Source organism: Excalfactoria chinensis, chromosome 7 (genome assembly GCF_039878825.1).
Source record: "Excalfactoria chinensis isolate bCotChi1 chromosome 7, bCotChi1.hap2, whole genome shotgun sequence".
NCBI lineage: Eukaryota > Metazoa > Chordata > Aves > Galliformes > Phasianidae > Excalfactoria > Excalfactoria chinensis.
In genome coordinates this window covers 3,219,603-3,243,563 of record NC_092831.1, presented here as the reverse complement: position 1 = coordinate 3,243,563, position 23,961 = coordinate 3,219,603, and the positions used below count along the sequence as shown (strand labels likewise).

The 23,961-nt window shown below is 40.4% G+C and overlaps 1 protein-coding gene across 20 annotated transcripts in view; it reads right to left on the bottom strand.

Moving 5' to 3' along the window:
* GTDC1 (glycosyltransferase like domain containing 1) overlaps positions 1-23,961 on the bottom strand; it is a 159,509-nt gene that overhangs the window by 119,115 nt on the left and 16,433 nt on the right. For 3 of the 20 annotated variants that reach the window (XM_072342107.1, XM_072342118.1, XM_072342108.1), the window contains exon 3: positions 20,024-20,188. The exons of 15 other annotated variants lie outside the window; for them this stretch is intronic. The gene's annotated coding sequence lies outside the window, so the exon portion shown is untranslated. Of the gene's footprint in view, positions 1-1,652; positions 1,872-20,023; positions 20,189-23,961 lie in introns of those variants that run through there. 2 more of the 20 variants (XM_072342119.1, XM_072342109.1) reach the window with 2 other exon arrangements.

Sequence of the window (23,961 nt, the reverse complement as noted above, 5' to 3'; positions counted from 1 at the left end):
AAATCTATTCGTAAGGTGCATTCAAACACCATAATGTGAACAAAATCTGTTTTGCATGCCAATATCCTTGGAGAGGGCAATATTCATGCAAGCTGATTCAAGCTACCCTGAAGATATGCAGCTCTCTGCTTTCCTATGGCAGCTCTCAATGCCTGTGGACAAGAGAGATCCAGAAATGATTTTCCTGGAGACTATAGGCAGCTGCTCCTCACACTCGTGGAAGCATTTTCTTCTTGGCCATTACAGGAATGACTTAGGAAAAAAAAAGAAAGAGCCTTTTCTTTAAAGCAGTTTTTCTTTTCAAGCTGTGCACACCACTTGATACTTACTGTACATTCAAACCAGATGAGGTACTCAATTGAGGGCTCAGCATCAGCGCACTGAAGGTGTGTAATGGGTACCTACGGAACACAGACCAATTCACGTGGCTTTGCTTATTTATCAGTGCCACTTAGGCACTGCTGACAGCTGTAACGCCCGCCTGCAGTGGCACCTGGGATGTTGCTGACACACCACTACCTTTGTAAATCTGTGCCTACAGGCGGACGATTCTAAGGAACTTGTTGGCAAATACACACAGCATCTCTTTTTGACCGTAACTAGAAAGGTTATTTTAACTGCTGCGCTACACTGTGCTGACTTTGAATAGGAAAAATGCTTTAGAACCAAACTTTGGTGAGATTAATCCCCTCCTCTAATTGCCTCATCACTGAGCAATAGCTCACCTGATTACTTCCGTTAATATATTATTGGACTGCATGGAATTGTTCTGTACACAAGCATACTCTTACATACACAGAAATTCATACATCTGTTACTGCTATTGCTACCCATTGACTTCCAAATGCAAAGCCTATGACGTGTAAATACAGCATTTCAGCTCTCCTGAAAGAAAAGCACGCGGTTCGGTTCTGATAGCATGCACAGACCATAAAGAATTCACCTTACAGTGAAGGTGAAAAGGGAATACAGGTCAGCTGCTCAACTTTTCTAAGCCAAAGAAAGCCCTAAACTATTGGAGGAAAATAAAACACGACAGGATTTACATAGATTCTGCAGTTCCCAGACAATGGTAAGAGATTCAACAAACAAACCTCATGATTATGCAACTTCTAACCAAAAATGTTCAATTGCTTTTCATTGTATAATTTAAACAACAAAATGCAGCTGCTTCATCTCCTCCCTCCAGCCCCACAATTCTACTACATCTTCTGCCTGGTGTTTTCTCATTATCAATAACAAGAGGTTTCATCTATCTCTTTTCATTCAAAAAAGGCAAATGCTGCTTAGAAACATTAATTAAGCCTCATAACACTCCTGTGAGGCAGGTAGCTGTTATTATCTCCACTTTACAGATGAGAAAACTTGCATTCTAAATCATGACTCACACAACTTTCCAACAACAGTTTTATAGCAAAGCCGTGAGCGTCTTGCAATTCTCTACTTCCAACCAACAGAACGCACGCTCTCTTTTCAACTGGCAGGAATTTACTTGCCATTCTACCACACACGACAATTCTTGTTTTGATCGACAGTGTTAATTTGCCATTAGCATGAATCCTTGTAAGGAAATACAAATACATATCCTACCCAGATTGTACTTTCATTATTTCACTTTCTGTTTGAGCTGAAAATGAGATGAAATTTTGTACCCTGTGTTAATATCACTCTTCATCTGGTTAGCTGATGAATTTCATCCTCAGAAAGAAAATCCATGCTTCTTGAAAGCATATGAATTGCTTCTTGTGACTGAATCCCAGATTTCTTCTCTCGTTTACGTTTTTCTTTAGTGTATGTCGTTCTGTTTCTTAATCTTTTACTTTCTTTTCTAATTACTTCACTTTCTCTTTGAATTATTCCCTGCTATAACTTTGTCCTGTGTATCTCTTAGTCTCCCTTTTTAAAACTTTTCCAATAACGTGATAAAGGACGTACAGCCTTACAGTGTATCAACCACCTTGAAGACATGCTTGCCAAATCTCCTTGTCTCACACTCTCCCCACTTCCAGCTTCTTCCTGTGTACAGATATCTGCACCATCCCTCCTACCTGCTTGGCTACACTCCTAAATATTCCTCTCTTTCCTCATCCTGCGTCACTCCTAAAACTCCATTTCCTTCCTCACAGTTCCAGAAGCAAACTTTCACAGCTCCCCTGCCTTAACTTCCTTGCCTACATCTCCCATCTCAGCTCCTCATAATTTCCTCCTTACTCAAATTGTCTCAGACACCTTTATAAACTCTTTATTCCTCCTCCTCCTTCCTTCTGTACCACTATGGAACAGAATGTACCATCCGCTGAAACAACTTCTACCATGCATTCAATTAGTCCAAAAAGCATGAGAGTCCAACCTACTTTTAAAAGAGGCTAAATTTGTCAAGTGCCTTCCAGAAAAAGCTTTATTCCTCAAAATCAGCCAAAGTTTTCCTGTGTATTTTCCCAAACCTAACAAATCCGTAGCCCATAAAAGTGGCAGCCTCCAGCTCATTAATAACTGCTTCTGAATGGGCATGCACATCACTCAAAAAACAGCTATTAATAGAAGTAGATTAAATAAATTGTTTGCTGTTGTTGTTATGTTTTTACAAAAAAAGATCATTACATTTTACCAAAGAAAAAGGATTCTTGAATGTCATCTTTAATTATTATTTCTCATATTTCAGAACAGCATCAGAAGTTAAATCAGGCCTTTTTTTTTTTGTTCCTTTGTATCATACAGTTTAACACATCTTGTTTGTACTATCTGCTTTAATGAAGAGAGTTTGCCAGAGTACAGTAAAAATAGGTAGCTTTGTTATTCACATACAGTCTGTAAATGACAACTTGCGGGCTTTGAGAACCACTCTCATCATTTGGAAGCTGCAACAAATGTTCAGTCACTGCTTTCTCTTTCAGCTCCCAGAATTACAGCTGGATTCTTTAAACATTATGTGTGGTTTCTTGCATTTCAAAGCTCCTAAACTACTCGGATTGCAAGAAGCAAAAACACTGCCCACAGACACAGTCCTGTTTCCACTGACTTCACGCTGCAGCCAAGAAGTATGGAATGGAAGCAGGATGCCACAGTACACGACACCACTGAATGCTGCAGCCCCCATCATACCTCAGCTGAGTTGTGATTCACGTTCACTTCCACAGCACAAAAAAAGTCTATTCCTGTTTCATCACACCCTAAAGGTAGACTCACAGAATGGCTTGGGTTGGAAGGAACCTCAAGTATTGTGATGCTGTAACCCCCCTGCCACAGGCAGGGCCACCAATAATTTCAGAAGAAGGTTCTTCCATGCAAGAAGAACAATTCTATTCCTCCAACAGAAGAACTGTTTGCTGTTTAATTAGTTACAGTATTTACATTCACTGCTTTTACACTTTCTCATGAAAAGCATACAACCTAGTGGAGCAAAAGGGATGCACTACAGCCTCCTACTACCATTACTTACTATTCCCATCTTGATCAGAGACTTACTCAAGCTCTATCCATTCCTGCACACTCAATAAAGGTGCAGAGTTATACTGTTAGGTGCCTGCTGAAGAAAAAAGAATAGTACAGTTGTTTTTCTTTCCCTTCTAACATTCCCTAAGGTTACTCCTCCCTTTGCATTCAGCTGGTCATAGAAGGAGCATCCAAAACCCTTTGAAAACTTCACATATGCAGCCAAGATCAGTATGTATCACTAGCAGAGGCCTCTCACAGCACATCAGTCTCACTCTCCACTGCTGTCGTTCACTTTTTGCTTAATTCCAATGTTTTGCCTTTTTTTTTTTCCCCCCAATTTCTTTTTAATCTACAGCGTCACAAATGATGTGAGCCTTGTCTGCCACTCAATGTGCCACTGATGAGCAATCACTTCTCCAATACTTAAAAACAGGTTGGGACCCACAGAAGAGCAGTTTCAGTGAAAGACTCCTACACCTTTGGTTTCCTCCTCTGTGTGCATCAATCCCATCTTCACTGAAATCACCCACTCTTCTCAAATAGTTTCTTATACTCTGTAAGACAACAGTAGAGAACAGAAGCGCTGCTGAAATCCGTATCACACTTAAACTAGTATCACGTTTAAAAAGAAAAATAATCATGTTTTGCTTTCCTTGTAATTTCTTCACATTTTGAGGACCGTAATAATTTACCCTCCCTGCGGCATACGAAAATCCAGAGTGAGACTTGGTTCTGCTCTTCTGAAAGCCAGAGCCAGGCAACATCAGAACAAAGTGTGAACACAAGCTTCTTAGCATCAGAGGAACACCGGGAACATCAGAAGCTGAAACGCGTGTAGGTGTATTAGCAGTCCTACCATCCATCTGTCAGAAATCTTCGATGTTCCTGCACATCACCCACTGGCAGAGCTGTCTGCCAAGCAAAAATATTATGAAATGTTCATTATATACTAAAATTCCCCCCCCACACCCCTCCTTTCCTGAGGAGGAAATGGAAAAAGCAGTTCCTCCGTAAACGCAGGCTTACATCGTTACCAAGAAACACTGAGACTTTCAAATTCTCCAATAAAGGAAAATCTACCCAGAAACCAGCAGGCGGGACTGTGATTTTACATATATTTTAGCAAACTTTACTTACCACTGCGTATACTGACTTTTGGATCACAGATATCTCATTTTTTAAGGTACGTTAAAGACGGAGTTTACAATTAACTGAACAGACAGCGTACAAAAGGCTTTTAGAACTACACCATATGGTCTAGGGAAAGGAACAATCTGGACTATCCACATTTCAATCTGCAGGCTTGTCCACCTCTATCACACATTGTATTGCTGTAATAAAATATTAAGATAGAAATGTAGAAGTGAAAATAATCTATCTTTTGCACCACCAAGGGAACAAGGCATCCTACAGTCTAGAGTGTTTATTAAATATTTTAAGTTTTATGATTTTGGCACGGTGAATCAGATACAGTCAATAAAATTCTCAATTCACTTAAAACAGTATTTCCAGAAGGGTATGGGTGGGTATTCATCTTGCGCTTCAGGGAAATAAAAAATACCAGTTTACATGGGGTACACTGGCAGCAGTTTATGTAACAGATGACACATTCTTGGAAATCAAATAAAAGCAGAAAGAAAATACCCATTGTTGCTTAGTGAAGGACTAATCACATGGTCACAGCTGGAACCAGTGTAAATCATTCATTAATAAAATTCTGTTGGAGTGGTTACTTTTTTTCCTGCTTTTCAGCTGACAGCAGAAAAATCATCTTTCAATTCTTTGTAGAAATAATACATTTGTAAGTATTTTGTAGCGACTATTAAACTTAGTAAATCTTTGCAGGAGAAAAGGGGGGGGGGAAAAAGAATGTCTACAACAAAGACATTGTTGGCTCTAAGGAAAGATATATATATTTATGTATTTTACATGCAATGCCAGAACACAGTCCAAGGTGATACTTGCCATACTTGGAGGTACTGGCCTGACTTGTGGTTGCACAGAATCCAAACCTAGAGAAAAATCAGCTTTGCAGAGCAGATTTTGTAATACAAAGCGTTATAAATGCTTGATTTGACAGCCTTACGAGTCACACTCCTCAATGCAATCTAGAAACTAGATTAAATACAGACACTAGAGAAAAAAGTCCATGTGATGGTTAAGTGTTCCGTAAGTACAGATGCTGTTGGACACAGGTATCATGGGCTGACCCTGCTTTGAGCAGGACGAGATGAGGTGAGCTGCCAAAGTCCCTTCCAACCTGAATTATCTTATGACTCTATGACCTCTCACACTAGAGCTTTCCCTTCCTGAGCCACAACCCTCCTTTTCTCTTTGACTTTGCAATCAATGCAACAACTATCTCAAGCTTCATGTTTCATTGCCCCAACAGCAGGGAAAATAACGCACACAAATCCATAGGACTTTGTAGAAGAAGGAATTATGAACTCACAAAAATCAGCTAATCCTCTGCAATTATCCTGAAAGAAACCCCTTGCCATATCAGCGTGGGTACATGAGCTGTTCTACACACAGTTCCACAGGCCTTTCTTTCCTTGTAATATTGGAAATTACTGAGGTACAGTAAATAATAACTACACCATTTAATGTTGAAAACTGTAGCAACACGAAGTAAATGGGACAGGTTTTTCTCCATTCCAAGAGAAGAAAAAAAAAAAACAAAAACCAAAATCATATTCCTTATACGGTGTCAACACTGCATTTTAAAATGATGAAGAATCCTTTTAATTGAAAGGTTTCTTCAAATGTAAAAGTTAAAAATATATTATCTCCCTGACTCTGTGCCTAATAAGCAGTATGAGCAGCCTTAAAGCATCCTGGCTTGATAGGATATCTCTGAGCCATTGCAGTCTGCAAAGGACTTCTCAAGCCTCTATCCAGCCATGAGCCCTTGCAACACGGCCACATAAGCCCTCTGCAGCCAGTGGGAACACTGTACAGCCCAATACGTGCTCTCAAACCTCTATCCAGCCATGAGCCCTTGCAACACAGCCACATAAGCCCTCTGCAGCCAGTGGGAACACTGTACAGCCCAATACGTGCTCTCAAACCTCTATCCAGCCATGAGCCCTTGCAACACAGCCACATAAGCCCTCTGCAGCCAGTGGGAACACTGTACAGCCCAATACGTGCTTACATTTCCACACAAAGACTCAGTTCTTCAGTTTACTGTAGTTATCCCTACCTCACAGTGACATCTTCTGTAAAAAGATGTGCTTTATTTGTAATTGGTTGATGTCAACAAGAAAGCCCTGGTTTTCTAGTAACTAACTACAAGTTATATGAAATGGCAAAGTTAACAGTTAAGTGTCATTAGCGCTATTTACATAAAGGAAAAATCACTACCTAAGAAAACTACAGCATGTAAATGAAGTGCATCTCAGACTGCCTCATGCAGAGATAAAAAAAAAAAAGAGCCCCAAATTTCTTGCTAAGTTCTACTTTAGTAATGACTAGTCTTCATGAGCATGGGTGAATCTGAAGACTGGCACATGAAATGAGTACAGAGATGACCAGGAAGTGCAACTAAATACAAGCAGTGGCAGAAAGCATCAACTCTCATGTACGTACAGTCCATGACGTGAACAGGCGTCATTTGAATAAGACACCGTTTTCTGTTCTTTCTCTCTTTACAAGTAACAAAGATACTTCTTTTTTTGTCACAGAAAAATGCAGTCAAGTAGATCATGGCTAAGCAGGATCTACAGTTCAGTTTACTGCATTCTGCTTGGTGATGTGTTTCCGTTTCAATAAAACACGATGAATCATAAAATGATAAATATAAATACCTATGCAAAGCTGGTGACTACTGTAAGTGACCAGCTTCTGACTCTAAGAGAACTTCTACAGAAGAACAAAGTAATACAATTCTCCATCTGATTGTGTTGGAAGGGCCATCCCCAGCCCCACACTTGCCAGACATCTTGCTTTGCAGAAGTCAGTCTGAAGGTCTTGGAAACATAACAAATACAGGCCTATGAGGATTTCTCCATAAGTTTCCCACAAAATACTTGATTTTCATCTTCATGTGCCTACCTTCTAGATGAGATGTGACAAGAAATATTTAGAAATCCATGGGGGGAAAAAAAGCCTTTCCGAAGGCACAAACACTGTCTCAAATGAAGCCCCATTCTCTGCCACCCTTCAGGAGCCCAAACACTATTCTTTTTGAAGCCACACCACACACATCTGACAGGAAGTACACTTTTTTCCTTTCTAAAATCTGCTGCTAACACCTTACAAAGTATATAGTTTGTTCTGACACCGGTATCATCAAAAGAACCATGACTAAATGGTTTTAATGGCTCCCATGTCTAATTGCTATCATGTGGCCATTGGCCGGCAGCAGCGCAAGGCCATCATTCAGACTACCTGAGAAGCAATGACTTTGGTTGCAGCCATAAATCCAGAAATCCATCCAACCAGCACCAGCAATGGGTCCCCATCCATGCCTCGATGCCATTCTGATGGATTTGCAGTGACAAGCAAAGGAAGAAAAACAGTATAAAAAACACAAAGTGCTGAAAATACACATCTATTAATGATTTTTTCTCATTGGAAACACTGTACCAAGCCATAGGTAGCCTAGTTCCTCTACATGAAGGGTGACTGGGAATAAAAAGCAGTATTTAGGTTAGCTAGGAGACGAGTGTGACAGATATAAGCTAATGTTAATGCTAGGAAAGCTAAGATTTACCTTTACTAATCCCTCTCAGTGAAAACAATAGGACATGGAGAGGAAATGAAAGATGACAAATATAAGACGAGAGCACGTTGGTGAGAGGTGGGAAAAGGAGAAACAAGGAGGCACAGGGGAGGGCTGCAGCTGCCTCACCTGAAGAGCTGCAATTTGTTTGGATCAGCTTATTTAAATGAGTGCAATAACACAGTCATGTAGACAAGAACCAGGATTATTAATTTCCATGGATATTATCCAAGTGTGCATAAAGAAGCACAGGTTCAGGGATTTAAGCTTCTGGGATGATTCATACTTTGAAGTCAGCAGTAGTAATAGTTGGCAGAGCCTACAGTGAAAAGTAGAAAGCAAGAGGAGTCGGATTCCTTTAGGTCATTAAGGTGTAAGGTCCTGACAGCAGTTATGTAAAAAATAGAGGTATTCACGGGAAGGGAACGAATGTTTCTAAGCAGTCGTAATGCGATGCAGGGAAGCACTCGGTGCTGCCACACTTTCTGTAGAAATAAACCACTGCAGAAAGATGATGCTGAATTAGAGGTAAAAAAATCAAACCCGCACCAGGAGTGAATTGCAGAAAGCAGTGAAGAGTTGATTAGTGTTTCTGACAACAAGAGAAGAGAAAGAGCCCAGGGCTCAACCTAATAGCTATCTTACAACCTAGATTTCATTAAATTGGTATTATATTTTGTAACTGCATATTAAAATGCTTCCTACTTTAAACACTAAATAGCTTTAAGTAAATGCTTTGTTTTCTTGAGCATGACAGATCTTCAATACCAACTGCAAGTATCAAAGTAATCTTTCACTCAAACGCTTTCAGAAATGTTTCCCCTCTCTTCTCATTTATAAACGCTCAAACCTGGGTGCCCGTGCCTTGTGAATAAACCTGAAATATAGCATTTAAACCTATTCACTGAAAGTTAAGAGCTCCAGCGGTCTGAAGTTAAAAACCTGAAGCAAAAGCAACCCCACCAGGAACAGAAGCATTTTCTCCAGTGGTCAAACACCAGAAGGATGTCTGCTTTCAAGTTCCACCTCTGACGTTGTCAAGTTCACACATTGCTGCTCTCCTCACCCCACCCAGCCTGCAGCTTTGTGATTCTCTGCAAGGTTGGTAAGATTTTCTTTGAAAAACTAAACCAAGTGGCGAGCGCGCATGCCAGGTACAGGAGGGCTTTCTCAAAACGCTCACAGCGTCACTTTTCATCTTCTAAGACATACATTCATGTGATCTTTTAATAACTATTTATTTCACACCAAACCAGATATCTCCCTAAAGCCTACCAATACAGCCTGCAGGCATATTTCTTAAATAAAAGTACCGAATCCTTGTATACTCTGCATTTGCATACTAAAGGAATGAATCAGTTATCACAGCAGTAGTAACACTATGCAGCAACTGCTCACCTCTTGGTAAAGGGAAAAAAAAAAACACCCTGCTTATCTGTTTGCTGTGACACTCTATACCAGCTGCATTTCTTCCATTCCACAATTGTGGTGCATCATTTTTGTACAACACTATGACAAGCATGGCTGCTCTTTAAGTTGCTCAATGCATCTGCTACTTATTTTGTGTATATATAAGCCTTATCACCTCTTTACTTCTGTATTTCCGCTTAGAGGTTAAAGAAATTTCATGTGACTCTATGAAATGTTACTATTGGTAAAGCAATTACTTGTCAGATACTTTCCTGTGCAACTCTTGCAACTTACTGTAAACAGAAGTAGTTTCACTACTAAATGCTTCAGCGTTGACAAAACTAGCACACAACGGAGCTTCCAGCAGTGCTTATATGAAATGATGTCAGAAACAAAGTGCTGCATCAGGACTGCATTCGATAGAATTAGAGGAGCCTAATGCCTGGCTGTGGTCAAGCACTCAGAGAATAACCTGCTATACTTGAAAACAGGGAACTCAGCCCCTCCAAAAATTAAGAAGTGAACACTTCACATTTGTTTACAGTACAAGAATAACGTTATTTTGACCAAAGGAGCAGACCTGAGAAACAGGAAAGCAGCAGAAGAAAGTCCTGCAGGAGAGCAACTGCCCACGTGTCCATGTGAGAAATACTGAAGGTGAAACTAACTCTTTTGCTCTACAGGATCACAATTAAAGCTTCTGAAAAATTACTCGAAATGGAGAAAAACTGTGACGGAGGTTATCAATGCATGATACATTATCGCCTATTATCTAAAAAGAAATTCTTATCTGCTACACGGCATAGCACGAGCTGAACGCCAAGTTGGTTAAATTATTATGAGAAAAGGCCAATTTCCAGGAAGGCACATGACTGAAACAAGGCTGCTTCTGAGCTTGTAATCAAAACCGCTCAAGTCTTTGATTGCAGGAGAAGCATTTTAAGAACTTGCCTGAGCCTGCTTTTGCCAGCCTACCCCAAGCAAAGAGCTGCACCACTCGTGTGGTGTGTCCCAAGGGCCAAGGCCTTCAGCAACATCCCTTGTCATAAAGCTTCAGTGAAACAGGAGATACATGCTCTTCTAAATGAAGACATATCTCAGTGAGCTTCCATTGGGTCATGCACATGTATAGCATTTCCTTTGGCACAGTATTCTCTTCATGATCCTAACTACAGACAAGTGTAATGCGATGTATTCACATTATTCACATTCCTATACGAAACATGGCGCAGATTTACATTTTCTGCCTATAAAGTGCCAGCACTGTGCCATGCAAGTGATGCTGCGATGTAATCTTCTAAACGGTGCCATGACAACTAATGTAATTATACTGAAATAGTATTAGCTATATTTATGTTGGGGATAGTCTTACCACACTTCTTAAGAGAACTGTTCTGCTGCTCAGGAATTAGCCCTATCTCCTCTTCTCTGTAACGGCATAATTAGTCATTTTGACATTTTGCCTTCCACAGTGTCTAACAAACTCCTCCCACTCTTATAATTCAGTGCAGAGAGCTCAGATTTAAATTATATGGTTCAGGTGATATATACTCAACATAATCTCCTTTTTTCTTTTTTTATTTCCCTAATATCTTCTTTAATTCACCTAAACAAGCTAGAGAAGGAATGCTTAGTGTTTCCTTCCACACCTAACAGAAAATTCAGGCTGTTTGCAAAGCAAATAACCTGGTAACTCAAGCAATTTCTGTTTTAAGATTCACTTTCTGTTAACATCTTCCAGTTAAAGGGCAGCACAGTGTTTTAGCCCCCTGCTTCTCAGACCCAGCTGGGAGGAGGTCCCCTCTGCAGGCTGACCCACACCAAGCCCTTCTTCATGGCCTTCACAACCACACGCAAGGCCAAACTGAGCCTTTTGCAGCAACAAATCAACCCAAGCGTCAGGAGTCCATACACGGTTAATCACAAACACATCCACCACGTACAAACTTGGAATTATTATTAAAACTACATGGCTCTGTCAACCGTGTGCTGGACCAGGCCTCATGGCCCAGCATCCCAGCTAACACAGAAGAAAGTCAACTCTAGTTCAGTATTTCCTTGTGACTGAATTGCAAAACATACACTCTGAATGTGTACAAACTAATCAGCAAATAAGGAGCTCACAAAGCTGCGAGTACCTCACTCTGCAGGCTACCTACCAGCAGATCCATCAGCACTTTTAAACAACCATCATCCTGCAAACACACCGGCTCCCATTCAGCCAACAAAATATGAAAGTACTCTGAGTGATGTTCTTCCTGTTTATTATTAATTCCAAAGTGGATGCTAGCACTTAAAATACTTTAAAGACCTATCCTTACTGTTGTGTTTCAATCACTGGAGATGTGATTACAGCACACAAATCCCTTCGGACTAAATGCCCAGATCCAAACATCTTACAGGTACATTAAAAATTGAATGGGCATAAACAACTCCAGCAGCTTGGAGCTTGAGTTGGTATTGCAGTTATCTTTGTAATTCATAAACATCAACACTTGGGTGGTTTGCATGGGAATACAAGCAACTAATTATTATCTTTTGCTTAGGGGCACGTATGGTGTGCTCTACAGGTATCGCTACTGCTTTTTGCCTAATATATTGCCTCTTGAAGTCTTTCAGTGTAACAACTTGCTGATACACAGAGCTACCAAACTGCTTGATATTCAAAGAGAATACGCCACAACTTCAGAAAGATGGTGCTAAGAAAGAACAGGCAGTCACAAATCTGTATATGAATGGCAAACGGTCATTTCATATTGCTCACTAAGAGACAAATCACATCATTACTTAACACAGATTTCCTATGAAAATATCTATGCTGTCTAAAAGGCAAAAGTGTGTAATAAGCAGCATTGCCTTTTTCTGGAAAACTGCTTAATTCTGCAGTGCTTTCTGAATTGCTACCTGGATGACTTGGGCTTACTGACAGTGCATGACTCCACATTCACAGCATTGGACCCACTAAGTCTGAGTTGGTCTTTTCCAGCCAGAAGTGTAAACTTTACTTTCATTTCTTCACGTAAGTGATTGGTACGACTGGTTAGCAGCAGTTTCAATATTACAAATAATGAGGCAGCACAAATTCTAGAAAATGGAAACTTCCTGGGTAAAACTAACAGCCTCTTCATTATTTGTAATGTTTTGTTATTAACTATCTCCTCACTAATTGACCTTTCTTTTCAATTTAGACTGATATTTGCAAGGTTGCTAAATAAAGCAGCAATTCAAAGACCGAAGACATCTTACGTATGCTTTACAGCTAATGAACTTCAAACTTTGAAAGAAAATACAGTAGAGAAGTTGGTTAAAAACAGCAGAGAGATTCTGTAAATAGATTCAGTTCATTAAAAGGGTATCTGCCACTGCACACAGCTTTAAAGTCAGTCTTTCAAGTTACAACTGAACAAATCTTTACTTGGCAAAACTACACTAAATATATATATTAAAGAGATGCAAGTGTAACAACAATACAACAATCTGCTCATCGTCCCCCAAATAGTCGTCTTCTGGTACAAAAAGCTCTGTAGGTTCCAGCATCACTATCTGCATGAGTAATCTGGGGGCCCTACTCATCTAAGCTGCTCCCATGGCATGACTGTATGTGCTCATAAAAAGGCAAACAGGAAGGGCCCATGATTGTGATGGGGAAATCTTTGTGAATGATAGCAATATTAGGCAGATGAGTGGCTGGCATTTAACTTACTGTCAGTCACACGTATAAAGTTATGTACAAGTCTAAGTCAACACACAGCTTCTCAGTATGCAGCACAATAATGCTTTCATCCGCTGTTATCTTGGATGCCCTTATGACATATTTCTATTTCCTTTTAAATACTGTAACATGAAGTCTAGGGGAAAAAAATCTCTCCATTTACAGACTGCTGATCACTGCTACACTAGTAACGTGAAAATGCACCACTGTTTAGTCATTTCAGAAACCCAACCATGAGGATTTTGCCTCATTCCTAAAATTCACTTTTCTTCTAAGGTACCAAAGACATAATATTGCAGGCCCTTACAAAGAGCCTAAAATGGATGTCTCAATTTAAAGTGAAGCATATTTGAACATAAATCAGTAGCAGGTATCGTTAAAAATTGCTGGCAATGAACACATGGGGTCCTTTCAAACACCACGAGAAAGCTGTAGCTGCAGTAAGCAGCAATATCTGCGCTGGCTTCATCTAGCTAGCAGAGATAAAACAACAAAGTCACAAGAAAGCTTTAGCAACCACAATAAACATTTTCCAAGAATGCACAGTATGTAATTACCCTGCTGTCATATGCTAATTCTTTGTCACTGCATCTGCACCGCTGCTGGTACCCGTAATACCTAGACTGATTCGGTACAGGTATGTTAGCATATCTTTAAAACAACACACCTTCCACTTCTTGTCAGAAGACCTATCCTTTGATCTGTTGAAACGTGAACATAAAGAAGCAGAAATCCTTACAAAGAAATGATAATAGCTAGCTGCTTTGATACCTATGGCAACGTGACTAAAAACAAGCAATTCAAAGAAGCAACTAATTCAGTTTAAAGTTATGAAGTTACGAGCCTTTTTCTTGTGCGTGGTCTTTAACTTATCTGCAAAGCTCTTTCATCCAGTTTTGTAAGCAAGTGTAAGTAGCCATTCTGAATTGATTATTACAACTTCAGCATGAGTGACACTTGACTGAAAAAGTAAAAGGACGTCAGTTCCCTTTGTTTTCATTTTCAAAGAAGTCACGAGAAAACGTTCTTCCCCCTCCACGCATTTCTCCTATTCAGAAAGGATAAGCTAAAGACTGCAGAGTGGGCACATGGTCTTCACCCTTCTTCTCTCCATAATGAGTGAACAGACTGAAATACTTGATCCAGCAGGTTAGGTGAAAGTCTAGACAATGTAAGCTGAACATCATGTCCTATCTTCCTAAAATTAGGTCATTCCTACACACAAGTACCTTTGCACAATTTGGTCTTAGTCACCTGGAGTCCATATTCTTCCAATGTACTTGAAAGTTATCAAACCAGAATGTGGTTCTTTCCCACAACAATTTAAGTTAAAGAAATTCAAGGACGGAAGAGTTCATTCCACTTTTTTCCCCTTTTTCTGAAATTCACACTCAGATCTCAGCAATTCATCATGCCACGAGATGTCATGGTTTCAACTCGTACAGAAGGGCTCAGCAACCGGGGCAATTAAGCCTTACGATAATAACTTCATATTCATTAGCTCCACAGAAGATATAGAAATACACAACTGTTTTTTAGCCTCCAACCATTTCACAGCATAAAAACACACACCAACACCCAGCAAGCTTTTGCTGACCACAGAACGCATACTTAGCTTTTGTCGGATGCTTTCAGAACTGCAGCTACTTGCATGTTCTAGGACTGTGATTAAACTGCCTGAAAAATTATAACACGAGACAAAAGGCAGCTTTTCTGCATGAAAAGTTTCTAAAAAGACTTTAGCTTCTTCCAGTACAGAAGATAAAAGTGTATTTTAGGTCAATGTTTCCTCTTCAGGTTTTCCTCCGAGTTGCAGGGAGGCTTTTTAGTTTCCATTCTAAACTGAGATGAACCAGCCAGCCTAGCAAGCTGATTCAGTGCTTCAGAGCCATCACACTGCCAATCTGAATGCTATGCCCCTGCTTAGCCAGTGTTTAGAGTTCTGCTGAGGCTGGGTATATGTTCACCCTGAAGAATGACACTACTCCGGTTCTTCACTCTGATCCATTAAATAAATGATATTTGGGTCAGTTATTCAGTGATTTAGGTAAGTACACAGCACCTGGAAAGCCACCTAGAGAGTGCTTTGATCCCATTAAAATCTAGATATGTGAGAAAGCAAGGCACTGTTCTAAGCAGAAGGCTTTCGTTTTCAGCTGCAGCTTCATGAGGAAGAGTAAAACAATCCACACACAGATAGCAAGAATACTGCTTCCTTCAAGTCCACACCCCTGCCTGTGACATAGTCTCTTAAACCACATGAAGCTACATACCCAACAAGCTAATAGATATATATACACCTCCATATACACAGATATAGTTTAAGATCCATATTTTGAGTACTTCCAAGCACACCATAAGGGAGAATCTTTAAATTGTTTCTAACACAGCCCCATCTAAGTCATACTTTGAACTGCCCTGCTATACAAATGTATTATTTATGAACTATTACAGAAACATTTAGGTACTTTGGGATTTATTTAGTACTTTCTTTGCTTTTACAAGTAAAAGCTACTCTGGCCATGCCAAGGTCCTACCAAGCACTGATAAACTGATGGCATAGTTGCAGGTACCAGCCAACACCCATGAAGCTGCCTGTGTACCTATCTCCATTCTGTCTCATTAAAAGAAAAACACAAGACCCCGTTAGAAAGAGTGCTGAAACAGTGAGTTAATGAGCGTATGTGTTGGAAATCACCTAGAAATAATTATTAAGTATTTACCAGAACTGTGTGAAATTTCCAGTAGGTAATATTCAAATTCAAGTTGTCAGGAAAAAACAGAAAAAGAACATGTACATGTTTATGCATAGACTGATGAGTACATATAAAGCACCAGTTCACGTTCTACGACGAGTGCTTTTTCTTCTGCATGGGAAAAGCCCATGCTACACCTCTCTGAGAAAAGCAAAGCAGTCTCCCCCCACACCTCAGCCACTTCCAAACCAAAGCGCAGGGTGACATTTGATGCACACACTTTCGAAATACGCTTAGCAAGTGAGTGGTAAAGTCCTTGTTAAAGATGATGTGAGTTACAGGTATGCAGATGGAAGTGCTCGAAGGGGCTCTAGCTGCAGACTCTGAAATACTTTCACAGCAGCGATCACATGATTCAAGACTGTTTGTTCTCATTACTGTCACCATTTAAACACAGGATATCGTTTTGCTTGCACTAAGACACGTTCCACAGATTGCAAAGAACTACAGGTTAATAATTCAGAACAAGTATCCAGCAAATAACATCCTACAAGAACCGCAGAACACTTTGGAACTAAAACTTCCTGCTTTTAAATTATGCTTTATTGTTTGCAAGCCTCCCATAGTTTAAAAAAATTTCATCATCAAGTCTTCCATTAGGCTTTAATTTTTAAGTGCCTTCCTTGTTAAATCCAAAATACATTCAATTTAAAACAGCTGAAAATCCTTCCTGGAAAGGATAAATGATCACATGAGACCACGCTGTGGTAGCAACAGTAATGGGAGGAAGGTTGAACAAGGTAGGTCTTGTAGGTCCTTTCCAACCTTCTGATTCTATGAGAAAATTGTGCAAAGTCAGAAGAAAATGGCTCCAAACAATAGAACGCATTGGACACAGTACTGAGCAGCATGCTGCAGTCCTGCAGCCCTGTTTCATCCCACTGCTGTTCCAAAGGGCACAGGGGGTCAAGCAGAAGGCTCTGCAAGTGTGATGGGAAGGGCTCGCCCCTAGACATGCAAACTCTTGACTTGTGCCACGGTGCAGCAGCCGAGGAACCAAGAGCTGAGCTGAACCCTGAGTTTTATTGTGCTCCTAACGATGACACATGCACAGCAAAGCCTACATATGGAAATCGCTAACATCTATGGAGCCACTTAGCTGCACGCTGAAGCTTGAAACAAGTTACAGATGGGCAGGTTGTGCTTACCTACCCAGTACACGCCTGTTACAAATAAATGAGGGGAAAAAATGGAACTTTATCATCTGTGCAAGTGGTGTTGGCTGTCTGCACGCTCCACAGGTAGCCAGCTCCACAGCCACCCCAACAAACACAGGTCTGCTGTCAGCTCGCTGTGCTCTGCACACATGCTGGTAGGATCCATGTGCAGGTCCCTTCCCTGTGGTTCACACCACATGAAATCAAGCCCTATGGAAGTATTTTAGGAATAGTACCTAAGTTACATAGAGCTGCACTCTCAGAGGAGAAGGCTAAAATTTCATGGACTTGCAACTGGACTTGAGTACCTAAATGTCTACATCCTTTCTGAATAATGGCAGTTCAGCATCAAAGACTGTTAAAAGCTTTGGAAAATCCTATCCTGTATTTCATGTAACGTAAACCACAGTCAAAAGGTTGACTCCACTCCTGACACACTCAAAACGCAGGGGATGCACAGAATAGAGGACAAGCTGGTATTAGCTCTGGGTCACCCAGGAATGCCTCCATTGGCAGAAATAGCAGCTGAATGTGGACTCTGCTGAGAAGCCAACCAATGCTGCCAAAGCAGTTTTTAGCTAAGGACAGGACCTGCTACCACTGTCCCAAAGAGTCTGCAAACTTGCAAGGCTGCACACAAGCACTACAATTAAAAAGGATCAAAAAATGGAGCAAAGAGAATCAAGACAGCACAAAATAGAAAAGAGAAACTATAATGGAACTGCCCATTGAAAAGGCACCTTGATGGTCATAAGCACTGCATGAGGAAGGAATGATCTGGAGCTTTCTGTTTACTTCAGTAGTAATACTTAATTAAATCTGCAATATGGTAGATCAAGAAAATAAATAATTATTCATAAATTAATTCATAACGAGCATAAAAATACACAAATATTACTCCATGACATTGGATTTCACATGAATAATCAAATGCTCCTATTCCCTGTAATAAGCTATGATTCTTGTCTTCAGTTACTTTCCTCCATCTCATGTGCATCATCTGCCTTGAAGAGATGCTCCTACATGTCACACCTTCAAACAGCATAGCACGCAGTTTGTGTGATTGATAGTTTTCCTCCTTTCAGCAATACCTGAAGTGAAATGCACTGTTGAGGAACCTGGCTTTTCAAGGCTCTGCTTTGCCAACAACTTTTTGCTCTTTGCCTTTGCTGTCTCACATGGTAACTGGTTGTCAATGCAAACAGCCAAATTAGGCAAGACTTTCCGACATTACATTCTGAATGACATACTATTAAAACACACCACAAAACCTTATAATAAAAAAAAATAGTTTTCCTTATACAATTCACACTATGCTTTAAAACTTCCTAAAGCATTTGACTACTCGAGTGATAGTTTTACTATATTCCTTTTCTGGTTTTTGTTGCTTTAATTTATTGAAGAAAGTTTGAACATCATCCATGTCATGGAGACCTCCAGATAATGCTGCTGCAATGCGAGCTGATAGGGCCAGCACAGTTCTGATGCCTTGGGGCACTGAATCAGCAGATCAGTTAGAACACAAGAAGAAATGCATGTCAATATAAGCAACATGATCTAAGAAATACTTGAATTCTCTGCTGCCTTGTAGGAGCTTACACCGCAGCCCTTCCCTTGTTGCAGTCTGTAACAGTCTTCTTTCATTATTTGACAACTTATCTTAATTTAACACATAGGAACTTAAAACCTTCAAGCTTGTTGCTTTTCTGTCAAATTTAGTTCACGTTGCTTCATGTTAGTTCAGAAGTTCGTGGAAAAGAAAGGGGAAGGCAGAAGAAAGGGCACTGCCATACAAAGTGATCACAGCAGCTTATTTCCTTAAACAAATCAGGCTCAGGGCACTCCTATGTACCCAGAAACTATAGAGATGAAGCACCACCTACCCTTAAGAGAAGCAATCCCAGCTGGTTTCAATGCCTTAGAGATACTGAGCGCGTTCCCTTGCCTTAAAATTCTATTTCTAATGCATACACAAATGTCTTTTACACTTGGAGATCCAACTAAATGTTATTATGTCACCGGGTAAGGACAACTAAACATCCTAAAAGTTCATTAAAAGTAATGGTTTGGGTTACTCTTCCTACTCTGTTGTAGGCCCATCAGTCTCTGAGGCCTGTCACCTGCACATGGCCACGTGAAGCTTCTCTACTAGAATTACAAGCATGGTACAATTGTTAGCAGACACATTCATAATCTTAACATTTCCCACCTCTGCTGCAACCACGTGAGTCCAGGTTTTGATTAGAAAGGATAAAAGAAAGAAGTCAGCGAGCATGTCGCTAATCTTGCCTTGAAGGAAAAATTCCTTTGATTCCCCAAACCTATAACCTTATTAGACTTAGCACACGGTGAAGCATGGTGTGAACTGTGTCACGCTCACTACTGGGGCAAGCGGAGGGAAAAACATCTACTGAACACCAAGAGCACTCTGCAGTTGTGCAGAGCACAAAAGCAACCTTCAGGGCCTGTGAGTGCCACCACCCCAACACTCAACCAGGACAGATGAAGAAAGGCAGTCCCCATGCAGCACACACTGAACTCCTCAGTCCATCCTCCTCCCCGTGCTCAAACAGATGCTATGTGCAGATATGGAAAGCAGTTCAATGATGCAGGATAGAGCTGAACTAATGGGTTTGCTCTGGGACTGATAACTCTGCACGGACACAGCAGCCTACAAGGAGACAACCCAGGACCCCCAGACGGAATTACTGGTGATGAGACACTCAGCTCCAAGTTCTTACGTTTTCTGTCTGAACAATACAGAATTATACACTTCCAGTTTTTCCCACTAAGAAACATGGTATTTTAGAGAAGTCTTGGTACCTACTTCCAAAACAGGGGGGAGCAGTACCAGGCTGTGCTGCTTTACATGCCTTCCACAAAGCAGGCTGGGGATCTCCTCTATGCATCTCAGTGGTGATGTCTGTTCTGCTTCAATCCACCTGGTAGATGACAAAGTGCAATTTTCCCAATTGTAATGGTGTTCTTAAGCCTGAATTAAGTTTAAGGGAAAACATAAAAATAAAAAATAAAGAGTATGAGCTCATCTAGTCTAACTTCCAGACCGTTACAGACTGAGTAATGTCTGCAGAAAAGACCACACTCAAGCCAAATTGCAAAGGACACGAGTCCATAATCACCTACATCCACTGATCATCAAAAGTAGATAGGTTACTTAGCTAAACATTTATTTGATCAAGGTCAGGGTTTCCTAACCTTAGTATTCTGGACCAGCCACAATTTTAATGTATTTTGATGGCTGAACTCTATCAATGATTATCATCCACATCAATTGAAAAACACAGCAGCAAAACTAAATCACCAACAAAACTGCTGCTTAACTGTTCAGGTAGCAGGTTCCCAGTATCCTAATGTCAATTAACAGAATGCACTCTCTTAGTTTCAGATTAAAAACTAAAATGCAGCCAGCACAAGTTCCTGCCCTGTATCTTTCAGGCCACAAAAGCATCCACTACAGAACAAGAAGATGGACAGAAAATGCAAAGACTCTCAAAAGGTATTATTTTGCAGATGAGGCTTAGTTACGAAGCTGAACCAGAAACAGCATTGGAGCTTAGGATAGTAAGCCTTTTTGCCAATGAATTTCTTGTAAAGTCAACAATTATAATTTATTCTGATCCTTTGTGTCACCATATTAGTAGTTATTTTTCAGCAATCCCAGGGCAGCAACAAATAATGCCACAGAAGAGGACTGATATAATTACACGCTGAAAAAGATAGGCCAGCACCCTTACACTCAAAACTACCCTCTGTGGCTCCTTCATACCCCATATGTTGCTAATAAAACTGTTTGAATCATACCTATGAGACAGTTTTAGTGATATTGTATCAGGTCCCTAGGTTCTTTGTTTGAGATACGATGTCACAAGAACTATAACTATGCAAATTCTGTGATACAAGATCCCACCGGACACAATATTACATACGTAATTCGCAGTATGAAACTGGGCATTAACAATAATTCTAGTGTTATATAAACGAAGCCACTACGTTTATTGAAAAGCTCGCTACACTACAATGAAATCAAATTTAAAAAGCAATAAAAAGCAACTGACGTGCCAATGGTAAAAATGGCAACATTGGTCTTTTTTTCCCCCAAACAACGTAAATTCGGCTTTGTGCTCATTTGACAGTGCTTTGCAGAAACTTTTAGCACTGGCTCTCAACAAATGCAAGCGAGCTCCCTCCTCCAGTGATATTAATTAATGATGTAAAATAGGAATCTTCTGAGCTCCAGTTAGAAGCCACCGTGTGATTTTCAGCATAGGAACCAATTTCACATTCTTGCTATCTGAGGTTCAATTTCTACTATTCTATTACTAATAAAATGATAATGATTAATACTAAGAAGCATTGCTGTAAAAACCAACAGCCCAGGGATAGCAGCACACACTGCACTGCTCACAAAACACCTGCATTCTACCTCTGGATCTGACTTCACGTGCTGCATGAACTCCAGCAAACACTTCTTCCCATAATCTAAATGAGAGTCTCTTAATATCACTTCTTGCATAAAATCGTGGTCAGTGCTTTTTACATAGAGATTTACACACAGACACACCTGCAATAAGACATGAAAAGTCAGTGTAACAAGAAGAGACAGCCATAGTGCATTAAGAAACCCGACAGCACAAACAAACCAGCTTGGCACACATGCTCCTCTATCTGCTCCCACTGATTTCTTCCCTCCTCTATTAATTTCTGTTCTTACCAGAGCTGAGGAATGCCAGGCCTTGAAACAAGAGGTCTGCTTTAGAAAGACACCACAAAAAAAAGGAAAAGCCTAAAGGAAAACTGATAAAAAACCAGACTTAGGAGACAGAAGTTCAGTATTTCACCAAAGGTGCTATAAGAATTAATAAGCCAGATAATTTTGTAACACAAATTGTACAGTAGATATGTATTGTAAACTGTCTCATACACAAAAGAAAAAGCACAGTTCCGTATTCCCTTGGAACGCTTGTAATGCCTTTGACTACAGATAGAAAATATAAATGACACACCACAACTGGCTGTGAAGTCTCACACTGAGAAGCACTGACTTTAACTAAATGATTCAAGGTTTTACTCAATGGAAAAGAAATGGATTTGCAGCCAGGCATACAGTAAGCAAGATGATGAATTGACTGCTTTACAGGAATCTGCCTTGTGCGCTTCCGCTACAACAGCGGCTTACAGAGGAAGTTTTCCTGAAGTTTTCATTTATGCCACCTCCTGTGCAATACAAAAACTGTAGCAGTTTCATTCCAAAAGCATCCTAGGCGACATCTTAGAAGTCAGAAGGCTGACACCACATCCCAGGAACGTCCTGCCCTCTGCTATCGCTGTGAAGTTGTATCACGGTGCAATTCAGAGAGAATCATATACCTACGTTCAAAGTTTGAGAAAATAACCCCTCCTTCTCAATATGGCCCAAAGCTGTTATGAAGCAACTTATTTTTAGAAGAAGCACTTATGCAGATACTTAATTTTAATTAATGGTCTCACTGACTTCACCACTTGCACAGCGAGACAGCTCCACGCTTCAATTAAAGCGAGCACAGAAACGCTTTGCTGATTCATGGCCAAAAGGATGACAGGAACATCATTATACAAAATGCTCATAAAGTTTACAAAAATAATAACAGCAACCCCACCCTCCAACAGGGCATTAGGAACCCTGTAGAACTCACAGCTTGAGCATTGCTTCCACACTGCTGAACACGTGAATTTGAAGGCTAAGATGTGCAGACTGAAATGACTTCAGTGTGGACAAAAACTTCTGGGAAATACCTTTAAAGTGATACAGCTCTGTGTGATCTCTGTCTTTCCATCACTGGCATAAACTACTGGCCAAGGTTCAGTCTGCAGCAGTTGTGAATTTGAACAGAGAAGTGGAGATAGCTGCACCTTCATTTCTGATGATGTGCTTCTTTTTCCATTGATCGCATCACGTAAGTGTGGGGTTTTCTTGAGTAAGCAATGAATCACTTCCAGTTCCATCACTGATCACGCTGAACTTGTTCAGGAGACGTTCACTTCCAGGCATCAGCCACTCGGAGCTGCAGCACTGCCAACCGTAATACACCTATAACACATCTGATTCTAAAGTAGTATGACACATAAGGAACACTACTTACGTATTCTTCATTATCTTTGTAAATCATAAACTGTAAGCTGTAAATTTAGGCAGAATCCTTAAAGCCACTCAGCAACATTTGATTCCCATTTGTAAACAAAGCTAGCACACCTGATGGCCTGCTGTTAGCTACTACTAACTGCAGGGGTTCAAGCACAAGAATAATTCCCTACAGACCATCAACTGTGGTTGACAGTGTAACTGAGTGGAAGATATCCCTTTTAATGTAGCAACCACCAAGAATTAACTTGTTTCACTGCACTGAAATGGCTACCCAGGAGCTTCCCAGCTCTTCTCTCCCGCACTTCAGCAAACATCCCATGGAGCATCCTGGTACTTCTGAAGGATGAAGAAAAAAAGCAGTCTAGCAATAACACAGAAAAATGCTGATTTGTGATGGATATGCCAACAGGGGATGAAGTACAGAGACATCTCAGGTAGTGAAGATTCAAGTCGACGTGTTCAAAGGAATACAGGGAGATGGGAACTGGATGGGAACTGAGTTTGCATGCTGAGTGACAACGTTTTGGTAACCCCTCCCTCTTCAGATCATGTAGTTCTCTTGTAGTTCTCAACTGGCAATACAACACAGTCATTGCTCCCACAAAAATCGACAGCACGTTTTT